The sequence below is a fragment of the Parasteatoda tepidariorum genome, chromosome 1 (assembly GCF_982258835.1).
Source record: "Parasteatoda tepidariorum strain Cologne lab strain chromosome 1, Ptep-v5.0, whole genome shotgun sequence".
In the NCBI taxonomy this organism is placed as follows: Eukaryota; Metazoa; Arthropoda; class Arachnida; order Araneae; family Theridiidae; genus Parasteatoda; species Parasteatoda tepidariorum.
The window spans coordinates 69,931,075-69,944,101 of NC_141755.1; the positions used below are offsets into that span (position 1 = coordinate 69,931,075).

General features: G+C 30.4%; 1 protein-coding gene across 3 annotated transcripts in view; it reads right to left on the bottom strand.

The window, feature by feature from the left end:
- The window catches only part of LOC107453230 (uncharacterized), a 67,149-nt gene that overhangs the window by 36,700 nt on the left and 17,422 nt on the right, over positions 1-13,027 (bottom strand). For 2 of the 3 annotated variants that reach the window (XM_071179674.2, XM_016069965.4), the window contains exon 1: positions 5,397-5,612. The exons of the other annotated variant lie outside the window; for it this stretch is intronic. The gene's annotated coding sequence lies outside the window, so the exon portion shown is untranslated. Of the gene's footprint in view, positions 1-5,396; positions 5,613-13,027 lie in introns of those variants that run through there. 3 annotated transcript variants of the gene reach the window in all.

Consider the following 13,027-nt stretch of genomic DNA (forward strand, 5'->3'; position numbering starts at 1 on the left):
TATACATGACGACGTAAACTACTCGCGATCCGTAAATGAAATTTGCTAAGCAATAAAAAGTAAAATACAAAAAAGTTCAATGTTTCATATTTTTACTTTTTCTAATACTAACAAATGTATTAAAAAATTTTACATAATCATAAATAATATAATTTTAAATGATGAAATGCAATATTAACGTCTAACAGTAGCAAATATTTATTTAAATGTTTACTCGTGAAAATTAATTGTATTTATTTATATTTGATACCACTTCTGAAATGAACCGTGTACGATTAAAAATAAAAATCTTGATTCCTACTCCTGCTGTAGCCCCAGGCTCCCAAATGTTTTATGGACTCACAAGGGATGTTTATGGAAAAAAATTTTTTGTGTAATTTTCTAAATATCTAATTAGTATTTTCAAGCGTAATGTTTTACAATATTCGTATTAGAGGCCAGTGGTGGCTCACTGGATAGAGCATTTGCCTACCAATGAGATGAACAGGGTTCGAATCCCAGCAATGGCTGGTCAACATGAATTCCGCACCCGGCTTGCACCGATCACAATGGTGAGGTAAAATATACTCAGTTTTAGACGGATCATGGGTTAGAGTCCCCTTGTCGTCAGACTAAACGTGGATCGTTTTCTTGATTTTCCTCTCCATGTAACGCGAACGAGGGTAAGTTGCATCAAAAAGTTTTTCACAAATTCAAAATTTCTCCTATTACTTGATCCAGAAGTTCCCTTGTCTTTTGGATTGGGTTCAAAATTACAAGACTACGGAGTTGAACTCTAGTAGTCGTAAACCCGAAATTCGGTCGGCTGTTCAAAGACGGCTATAATATAGAAAGAAAAAAACTGCAAAATTAAAAATTGTAAAATACTCTTTCAGAATCATTAAAAATGTAGTTTCTTTTTAAATGGTGGGCACTTGGGACGTAGACCCATTGGTCACAGGAATGCCGGAACTGCTACTCTCTTCTCGTCACTCAGTGGGCACCTGTGGTGAAGCCATGGCGGTGGAGCAACGTCGCCCACGTCACACAACCACAAACCCGTTTATAGGGCGGGTCACATTCACACAATCATCCACACACAAAGGAGAAAGGACATAGAACACAGAGAGAGAGAGAAAGAAACATCCATGCCATGAGCAGAATTCGAACCCGAGACCATCGGAAATTTGCATTGTGCATTTTAAAATTCGGAAAATGGGTATTTTGTGATGCTTCAATGGATACCTCTCAAATCCCTAATTTTATATATTATCTTTATTTGCTTCATGCTACAAATGGTTAATTTGTTTTAACTAATTTTCTGTAACCATCTAACAACCACTTAAAACTTCTTGTCGATGTATAGTTAGCAAAAATATAAAAAGTTCAGTGAAAATGAAAAGTTATAATTTGTTTCGTTCGATTTTTAAACTTTGTATGTTGGAAAATTTATACTATTACTTAACATTTATAATTTCATACAGGGCGTTTTTACTTACATAGACACTTCATCGTATTTTCATGCTTAATATAATTATTTTTGCGAAAAATTAAAAATTTATAAAGCTTTTTCTTCAAATTTCTATAAAACAAGCTTAACTGGAATTCAATTTCATAAAAAGTCAATCAATATTTTTGAATATTGGTAAATTTTGGCAAATTTGGTATAGGTAAGGGTCCAAATTACAAATTAACCCCAGGCTCCACCATACCATAATCCATTTCTGATCCAAGAAATTGCTATGTAAATTCCCTCCCCTCCCCCTCATTAATGCGTTTCCACGTAGCTATAATGTTTGAGTTATAACTGCACATCAATCTTCAAAAGTTTGCTGAACAAACATTGCACTCCTCATTGCAACCTAACACAGTAATGGCTGACAAGCAATAATCAATATGGAATAAAGATATTTCTAGCTTCATTTTTTTTAAAAATTAATTTTGGAAGATATAATAAAAACAAATAATAAAGGGAAATAAGTATACATTTAAAAAAATTTAACAAGAATAAAAATAAAATGCTGAAATGTAGACTCTTTACCTCCTAAGATTTATGTAATGGCAAAAAATGTGATTTTTACTCAGAAATAAGTTAGCTTAGAAGAAAATAAATAAAAACAAATAATAAAGGGAAATAAGTATACATTTAAAAAAATTTAACAAGAATAAAAATAAAATGCTGAAATGTAGACTCTTTACCTCCTAAGATTTATGTAATGGCAAAAAATGTGATTTTTACTCAGAAATAAGTTAGCTTAGAAGAAAATAAATAAAAACAAATAATAAAGGGAAATAAGTATACATTTAAAAAAATTTAACAAGAATAAAAATAAAATGCTTAAATTTAGACTCTTTACCTCCTGCTATTTATGTAATGGCAAAAAATGTGATTTTTACTCAGAAATAAGCTAGCTTAGAAGAAAATAAACTCATAAGTCCCAATAATTTATGTTTTTTAAAACTTAATTTCAATTAACTAAACTTTTTTAATTATTTCATAGAAAATCACAAATTTTTCAAAATCAGAAATTTTTACACATTGTATAATACTTTTATAGGGTATTTCTTCACATTTTGGAAATGGCTTCATAGGCTATAATACTTTTATGGGGTATTTCTTCATATTTTGGAAATGGCTTTATAGGGTATAATACTTTTATGGGGTATTTCTTCATATTTTGGAAATGACTTTATAGGGTATAATACTTTTATGGGGTATTTCTTCATATTTTGGAAATGGCTTTATAGGGTATAATACTTTTATGGGGTATTTCTTCATATTTTGGAAATGACTTTATAGGGTATAATACTTTTATGGGGTATTTCTTCATATTTTGGAAATGGCTTTGTAGGTTATAATACTTTTATAGGGTATTTCTTCATATTTTGGAAATGGCTTTATAGGGTATAATACTTTTATGGGGTATTTCTTCATATTTTGGAAATGACTTTATAGGGTATAATACTTTTATGGGGTATTTCTTCATATTTTGGAAATGACTTTATAGGGTATAATACTTTTATGGGGTATTTCTTCATATTTTGGAAATGGCTTTGTAGGTTATAATACTTTTATAGGGTATTTCTTCATATTTTGGAAATGGCTTTATAGGGTATAATACTTTTATGGGGTATTTCTTCATATTTTGGAAATGGCTTTATAGGGTATAATACTTTTATGGGGTATTTCTTCATATTTTGGAAATGACTTTATAGGGTATAATACTTTTATGGGGTATTTCTTCATATTTTGGAAATGGCTTTGTAGGTTATAATACTTTTATAGGGTATTTCTTCATATTTTGGAAATGGCTTTATAAGGTATAATACTTTTATGGGGTATTTCTTCATATTTTGGAAATGACTTTATAGGGTATAATACTTTTATGGGGTATTTCTTCATATTTTGGAAATGACTTTATAGGGTATAATACTTTTATGGGGTATTTCTTCATATTTTGGAAATGGCTTTGTAGGTTATAATACTTTTATAGGGTATTTCTTCATATTTTGGAAATGGCTTTATAGGGTATAATACTTTTATGGGGTATTTCTTCATATTTTGGAAATGACTTTATAGGGTATAATACTTTTATGGGGTATTTCTTCATATTTTGGAAATGACTTTATAGGGTATAATACTTTTATGGGGTATTTCTTCATATTTTGGAAATGGCTTTGTAGGTTATAATACTTTTATAGGGTATTTCTTCATATTTTGGAAATGGCTTTATAGGGTATAATACTTTTATGGGGTATTTCTTCATATTTTGGAAATGACTTTATAGGGTATAATACTTTTATGGGGTATTTCTTCATATTTTGGAAATGGCTTTGTAGGTTATAATACTTTTATAGGGTATTTCTTCATATTTTGGAAATGGCTTTAAAGGGTATAATACTTTTATGGGGTATTTCTTCATATTTTGGAAATGACTTTATAGGGTATAATACTTTTATGGGGTATTTCTTCATATTTTGGAAATGGCTTTGTAGGTTATAATACTTTTATAGGGTATTTCTTCATATTTTGGAAATGGCTTTAAAGGGTATAATACTTTTATGGGGTATTTCTTCATATTTTGGAAATGGCTTTGTAGGTTATAATACTTTTATAGGGTATTTCTTCATATTTTGGAAATGGCTTTATAGGGTATAATACTTTTATGGGGTATTTCTTCATATTTTGGAAATGACTTTATAGGGTATAATACTTTTATGAGGTATTTCTTCATATTTTGGAAATGACTTTATAGGGTATAATACTTTTATGGGGTATTTCTTCATATTTTGGAAATGGCTTTATAGGGTATAATACTTTTATGGGGTATTTCTTCATATTTTGGAAATGGCTTTATAGGGTATAATACTTTTATGGGGTATTTCTTCATATTTTGGAAATGACTTTATAGGGTATAATACTTTTATGGGGTATTTCTTCATATTTTGGAAATGGCTTTGTAGGTTATAATACTTTTATAGGGTATTTCTTCATATTTTGGAAATGGCTTTATAAGGTATAATACTTTTATGGGGTATTTCTTCATATTTTGGAAATGACTTTATAGGGTATAATACTTTTATGGGGTATTTCTTCATATTTTGGAAATGACTTTATAGGATATAATACTTTTATAGGGTATTTCTTCATATTTTGGAAATGGCTTTATAGGGTATAATACTTTTATGGGGTATTTCTTCATATTTTGGAAATGGCTTTGTAGGTTATAATACTTTTATGGGGTATTTCTTCATATTTTGGAAATGACTTTATAGGGTATAATACTTTTATGGGGTATTTCTTCATATTTTGGAAATGGCTTTGTAGGTTATAATACTTTTATGGGGTATTTCTTCATATTTTGGAAATGGCTTTGTAGGTTATAATACTTTTATAGGGTATTTCTTCATATTTTGGAAATGGCTTTATAGGGTATAATACTTTTATGGGGTATTTCTTCATATCTTGGAAATGGTTTATAGGGTATAATACTTTTATAGGGTATTTCTTAATATTTTTTGGCGTAAAACAAAATCCATTTGACTCTAATAATAAGATTTGTTATAAAACTGTCCAAAAGATTGCTTAAATCAAATTTTTAATTTTTATTGTAATTAAAACTATGATATCTCTCTCTAAACAAGAGAGAAATGATGTGCAACGAGATTAGAGCGAATTATCTTCTTATATCCAATCTAATTATCTTTACAAACTGAAAAAACATCCTAATATATTATTTTTAGGTGATAAAACAAAATCCAATGCAGGTCGACATGCAGGATAGGAGGGAGGGACGCATCACTAGCTTAATATTCTTATTTATAAAAAAAAAATCAATTTATTTAATTAATGAGAAAATTTTAATTAATTACGAAATTAATTACAAATTCTAATTAAGTCAATTATTGATACAGACCTTCGACAATGTCAGACAAAATCAATAAAGTTATAAATACATCCAACGGATCACATAGTGCGTTCAACATAAACACCTGTTCAAACAGAAGATGAAGAGAGAGACGTGTCTAAAGATGAAAACAACCTTGAAAGGGATAATAAAAAGGCAGTGCGTTCAGACAGAAAACATCACACACTGAGAGGATCTCAAGTCACTGCTATCACAGCCTGCTCTGATACTGATACAAACTGTCAGTCTCTCTCTATTGAAATATGCCTCAACCAGGAACTTCCTCAGGTAAATCAACGACCGAATGGACTTTCAATTATCGCATAATGGTTTTCGGCATCTTAAATGCAATAAGATTAGATGATTGTCCATTATTAAAAGAACTCTTTAAGAAAAGATCAGTTATTCTATCCGAACACGTGCCCGACGATACGTGTGAATACAAAAAATTGCACTATCATGGCCTCATTGAACTAAACGCAAATCAAAGATTCGATAACGACCGTGTTTTCGAAAAAATAAAAAAATTATGTTCATTTTTTAAATCTGAAAAATGCATAGCTCCAGTTAACTTCCTCGCATATATGAAAATTCCACCCAGGCAAATAGTTTTCAATCATACTGCTGAAAACTCACAATTAGATTTTCTACTAAGTGAAGTCAGCAATGACTTAATTAAACATGTATCCATGAAAAGAAAAGACCGTGAAGATAACAGAAATGCCGCATGCGAGGATATCAGCACAATCATACAAATGATTCTAGAAACACGGGCGCAATCAGAATCCGAAATAATTAACTATTTTCATCATAAAAAAGAGTTTTATAACAAACATCTTTTGTAAAAGAAATTTTACGATAAATTTCAAAAAGGCCCTTCAACTCGCTATGCAGTCCTGTCTAGATAAACCAATACTCCAACTCTCACAAGAATACAAAAATCCAAACATCGAATGCCTTTGTCCAATGGAGAGCGCATCCATTATAGAACAATGGTGCGATTTCCAAGGCATCGACACACGAAATTTTGTTTTAAACACAATCAAAGTTATGGATAGGGCAGAAAAAAAACTGTTAGCCATTGCCTAGCTAGAACTGTTAGCCATTGTGGATTCAAATCTTTTGAATACTTCTCCAGCAGTGGACATGCTTTCAAATTGTCGTAGAAAGCTAGGAGTCTGGCCTCTATGGGTTTTTTCGCTTGTGGGCAAAGATTCCATACATGGGTGTTAGAAGTGATGATGACTGGAATGGGCCTCAGATATTCGTCTCCGCACATCTTTTTGTGAACAAACGTGCCAGTTCCTTCTAGAACAACTTTCAGTTTTTCAATTACGGCCATATCGAAGTATGGTTCGTTAATTATTATGAGTCTTTTATTTATACAGTCCTGCCACATGAATGTGTATGCCGATGTTCCTTGTGTTATTTCTCCGTGAAAGAAGGCGGCCTTGGCCAAAGATCGTGCTATGTATGTCTTTCCTGAGTTAGGTTCTCCGCAGAGATAAAGAGTGTTCTTTTTTTTTTCTGCCCTATCCATAACTTTGATTGTATTGAGTATGAAAGCATGTCCACTGCTGGAGAAGTATTCAAAAGATTTGAATCCACAATGGCTAACAGTTCTAGCTAGGCAATGGCTAACAGTTTTTTTTCTGCCCTATCCATAACTTTGATTGTGTTTAAAACAAAATTTCGTGTGTCGATGCCTTGGAAATCGCACCATTGTTCTATAATGGATGCGCTCTCCATTGGACAAAGGCATTCGTTGTTTGACTTTTTGTATTCTTGTGAGAGTTGGAGTATTGGTTTATCTAGACAGGACTGCATAGCGAGTTGAAGGGCCTTTTTGAAATTTATCGTAAAATTTCTTTTACAAAAGATGTTATAAAACTCTTTTTTATGATGAAAATAGTTAATTATTTCGGATTCTGATTGCGCCCGTGTTTCTAGAATCATTTGTATGATTGTGCTGATATCCTCGCATGCGGCATTTCTGTTATCTTCACGGTCTTTTCTTTTCATGGATACATGTTTAATTAAGTCATTGCTGACTTCACTTAGTAGAAAATCTAATTGTGAGTTTTCAGCAGTATGACTGAAAACTATTTGCCTGGGTGGAATTTTCATATATGCGAGGAGGTTAACTGGAGCTATGCATTTTTCAGATTTAAAAAATGAACATAATTTTTTTATTTTTTCGAAAACTCGGTCGTTATCGAATCTTTGATTTGCGTTTAGTTCAATGAGGCCATGATAGTGCAATTTTTTGTATTCACACGTATCGTCGGGCACGTGTTCGGATAGAATAACTGATCTTTTCTTAAAGAGTTCTTTTAATAATGGACAATCATCTAATCTTATTGCATTTAAGATGCCGAAAACCATTATGCGATAATTGAAAGTCCATTCGGCCGTTGATTTACCTGAGGAAGTTCCTGGTTGAGGCATGTTTCAATAGAGAGAGACTGACAGTTTGTATCAGTATCAGAGCAGGCTGTGATAGCAGTGGCTTGAGATCCTCTCAGTGTGTGATATTTTCTGTCTGAACGCACTGCCTTTTTATTATCCCTTTCAAGGTTGTTTTCATCTTTAGATACGTCTCTCTCTTCTTCTTCTGTTTGAACAGGTGTTTATGTTGAACGCACTATGTGATCCGTTGGATGTATTTATAACTTTATTGATTTTGTCTGACATTGTCGAAGGTCTGTATCAATAATTGATTTAATTAGAATTTGTAATTAATTTCGTAATTAATTAAAATTTTCTCATTAATTAAATAAATTGATTTTTTTTTATAAATAAGAATATTAAGCTAGTGATGCGTCCCTCCCTCCTATCCTGCATGTCACTGGTGCAGGGGAGGAGGGAGTATAGTGTAACTAGCTCTAATATCTATGATGTCAGAGGTGACGTCATTCTAATATATAGCTAGTGATGCGTCCCTCACTCCTGCGCCACAGGGAAGAGTTAGTTATCTCGGCTCTCCTCCTTCCCTTGAGGAAAGGAGGAGAGATGAGGTGACTCCTTCCCTTGAGGGGAAGGAGGGAGTGATGATATAGAAGGAGAAACCTATAATATATAGGCGATATGGACTATTCCCTTATTCCTTCCTATCTTCCTTACAGCTCACTATAGATCCCGTCTCTTCTCCATACGCAGGTCGACCTGTGTATAACTATACTACATCGATATACTAGTCGCTGAATTTCAAGAAGACAAATAAGTTAGCAACAAATAAAAAGTGAATAATAAAATAATATGAAGTGTTGGAATTGAATCTCGAAAAAATTAAGGAATTAACTATGTTTATAAAACAATTTTCCTACCTTTTTTTCAGCTTTTATGTTTTACAATTCAGATAATCAAAAAATACATCATACTATTAAAAGTGCCTGGTTTGAGTGATGTAGTATATGATGAAGATTCATCCAACAGAAAAAAAAATGTAGGATATTTTTCTCTTTCTTTTAGCTTGGAGGTGGCTATGATTTTTATATTTAAGATAGTATAGAAAAAAATGTCAAGTTGGGAGTTCCGTTCCATGGCTCTTAACCTTAAAGTGTAGAAAAAACCGGATTGGTGTAGAAAATACCGGACAATTGTATACCGGGAAATGGCCCGTTTCCTTACCTAAAAAGCATCAATAAATGGAAAACCTGGTTATAGTAAACCAAGAAGTTACCAATACATTCCTACCGGCTTTGTATCCATGTTAGTTCTGTTAGTATAAAAATTATCCTTTGATTATCATAACCACTTCTTTTGATCATTGTAATAAATGACTATTTCCTGGTGTTCTCTTGAGAGCCCGTTCCTCGTATTCCCCATACAAATATTTTTCCTAATAATAATTCGGTCCCATAGAGAGGAGGTTAAGGATGCGCCAATTGATCCAGTCATTCGTACAGTTATTCACCTAATGATATTATATATAATATAATTATAAGGTCTTTCTTTGTCTACACTTTATTAATTAAAGCTTTGCATTATCGAAATATTTTAATATTACGAACATTTAAATTGCTTTAAGACTTCTCATAAATGAATCCATCAATTAAATAAATGATAAGTGATATTTTAGAAAATTAAAAGAAATCAATTTTAAAATGTATAGAAACACCAAGAATCTATTAAAAAAAGTGTCGCCATCGCCGTCTTTTTAATTAACTGTCCTTTTCTACTGATTTACTTAGGGAATCATTCAGCATTTTTCTTAAACTGACAGACCATAACATACTCTTCCCAGAAATCTGGATGAATCTCTTTGAATATTTATCCATTGAACTCTGTATAATTAAACGATTTCAGTTGAAAATGATTTTATTCGCATTGATACATTTTGCTGTTGTTTTTCTCACTCCTTTTACAAGAAATAAAAATTAATATTAATCAGTAATAATAAAAATAAAAACTAATAATAATAAAAATTAATAATAAGTAATAATAAAAGTAAAGTAAAAATAAGCAAAATTAATAATAAGTATTTTATTGTATAAAGATTTGTGTATTTCCATATGTAGTTTAGTTCTCTTTTTATTTATTTATACATTTTCAAAAATTAAAGTATTAGCCAAATTAATTATGATTACAGAATATAGAATAAGTACTAAAACAAATTATCCTACCCTAATTTTGAATTAACCGTAAGTTAAATCGATTATAGCAGACATTCTCAAACAGAGTGCCACGGAGCACCTTATGCTCAGTGCTCCGTAAATAGGTAGGACATATTTAAAATTTAAAAATAGAAAATCTGTGCATATATCAAAGCTTACAGTTAAAAAAAAATTATGGAAAAAAGTAGAAAAATACTTTATTGCTTTTATTCTTTGGAAATAATCGAGTACCTAATAAAAAACCGAGTATCGTTCGTTTACCACCGTTCAGGTAAAAAAAAAAACACCAGATAACCTTATCCTAACTTAAATCCAACCAAATATAGTGTTTAACAAAACGAACTAAAAATACGATACAAATTAATAGTCAAAAAATAATAAAATAACAAATTGTGGATATGCAATATTTGTATTGAATTTACTTTCTTTTTCATGCATGTTCTTCCTGTTTGGAATAAGAAATTAGCTCAAATATAAAAATTTTCAAACTATAAAATCTAATATCCTATAAGTTTAAATAATGAAACGACCGTGCTTCCTTTATTTTAATAAATACAGTGAGATGAAATAAAATGTTCCGCACTGAATTTCATTTTTCAAGGGTGATCAGTAACAATTAAATTTTATTATTATTTTTAATAAATAATTATTAGATTTTATTATTTTTATGAGTTCAAATAATGCAGGTTTGGTGAATAAAAAAAAGTTTCGCCAACGTTTCGATGTGATTTTCTTCATATTGATACTTTCTAATACCATTTTCAAAAGTTCTATAGAGTGCTTCACAATTGCTAAGGACGGACAAACTTTTATCTAATAGACATGAATAACTATTACGGTGTCACAACAGTTATTAAAATAGCAGATTATTCAGTAAAAACTTTTATTTGATAAGAAGAAAGATGTCTTAATAAAAGATTTAGTGTAATTTGGTAAGATACTGCAAATTTTTTAAAAGAGAAAAAGGCTATTGTCTGTAAATTTGAGTGCCATGCACTAATAACTTAGAGAAAGTTCTATAGAGTGCTTTACAATTGCTAAGGACGGACAAACTTTTATCTAATAGTCATGAATAACTATTACGGTGTCACAACAGTTATTAAAATAGCAGATTATTCAGTAAAAACTTTTATTTGATAAGAAGAAAGATGTCTTAATAAAAGATTTAGTGTAATTTGGTAAGATACTGCAAATTTTTTAAAAGAGAAAAAGGCTATTGTCTGTAAATTTGAGTGCCATGCACTAATAACTTAGAGAAAGTTCTATAGAGTGCTTTACAATTGCTAAGGACGGACAAACTTTTATCTAATAGTCATGAATAACTATTACGGTGTCACAACAGTTATTAAAATAGCAGATTATTCAGTAAAAACTTTTATTTGATAAGAAGAAAGATGTCTTAATAAAAGATTTAGTGTAATTTGGTAAGATACTGCAAATTTTTTAAAAAAGAAAAAGGCTATTGTCTGTAAATTTGAGTGCCATGCACTAATAACTTAGAGAAAGTTCTATAGAGTGCTTTACAATTGCTAAGGACGGACAAACTTTTATCTAATAGTCATGAATAACTATTACGGTGTCACAACAGTTATTAAAATAGCAGATTATTCAGTAAAAACTTTTATTTGATAAGAAGAAAGATGTCTTAATAAAAGATTTAGTGTAATTTGGTAAGATACTGCAAATTTTTTAAAAGAGAAAAAGGCTATTGTCTGTAAATTTGAGTGCCATGCACTAATAACTTAGAGAAAGTTCTATAGAGTGCTTTACAATTGCTAAGGACGGACAAACTTTTATCTAATAGTCATGAATAACTATTACGGTGTCACAACAGTTATTAAAATAGCAGATTATTCAGTAAAAACTTTTATTTGATAAGAAGAAAGATGTCTTAATAAAAGATTTAGTGTAATTTGGTAAGATACTGCAAATTTTTTAAAAGAGAAAAAGGCTATTGTCTGTAAATTTGAGTGCCATGCACTAATAACTTAGAGAAAGTTCTATAGAGTGCTTTACAATTGCTAAGGACGGACAAACTTTTATCTAATAGTCATGAATAACTATTACGGTGTCACAACAGTTATTAAAATAGCAGATTATTCAGTAAAAACTTTTATTTGATAAGAAGAAAGATGTCTTAATAAAAGATTTAGTGTAATTTGGTAAGATACTGCAAATTTTTTAAAAAAGAAAAAGGCTATTGTCTGTAAATTTGAGTGCCATGCACTAATAACTTAGAGAAAGTTCTATAGAGTGCTTTACAATTGCTAAGGACGGACAAACTTTTATCTAATAGTCATGAATAACTATTACGGTGTCACAACAGTTATTAAAATAGCAGATTATTCAGTAAAAACTTTTATTTGATAAGAAGAAAGATGTCTTAATAAAAGATTTAGTGTAATTTGGTAAGATACTGCAAATTTTTTAAAAGAGAAAAAGGCTATTGTCTGTAAATTTGAGTGCCATGCACTAATAACTTAGAGAAAGTTCTATAGAGTGCTTTACAATTGCTAAGGACGGACAAACTTTTATCTAATAGTCATGAATAACTATTACGGTGTCACAACAGTTATTAAAATAGCAGATTATTCAGTAAAAACTTTTATTTGATAAGAAGAAAGATGTCTTAATAAAAGATTTAGTGTAATTTGGTAAGATACTGCAAATTTTTTAAAAAAGAAAAAGGCTATTGTCTGTAAATTTGAGTGCCATGCACTAATAACTTAGAGAAAGTTCTATAGAGTGCTTTACAATTGCTAAGGACGGACAAACTTTTATCTAATAGTCATGAATAACTATTACGGTGTCACAACAGTTATTAAAATAGCAGATTATTCAGTAAAAACTTTTATTTGATAAGAAGAAAGATGTCTTAATAAAAGATTTAGTGTAATTTGGTAAGATACTGCAAATTTTTTAAAAGAGAAAAAGGCTATTGTCTGTAAATTTGAGTGCCATGCACTAATAACTTAGAGAAAGTTCTATAGAGTGCTTTACAATTGCTAAGGACGGACAAACTTT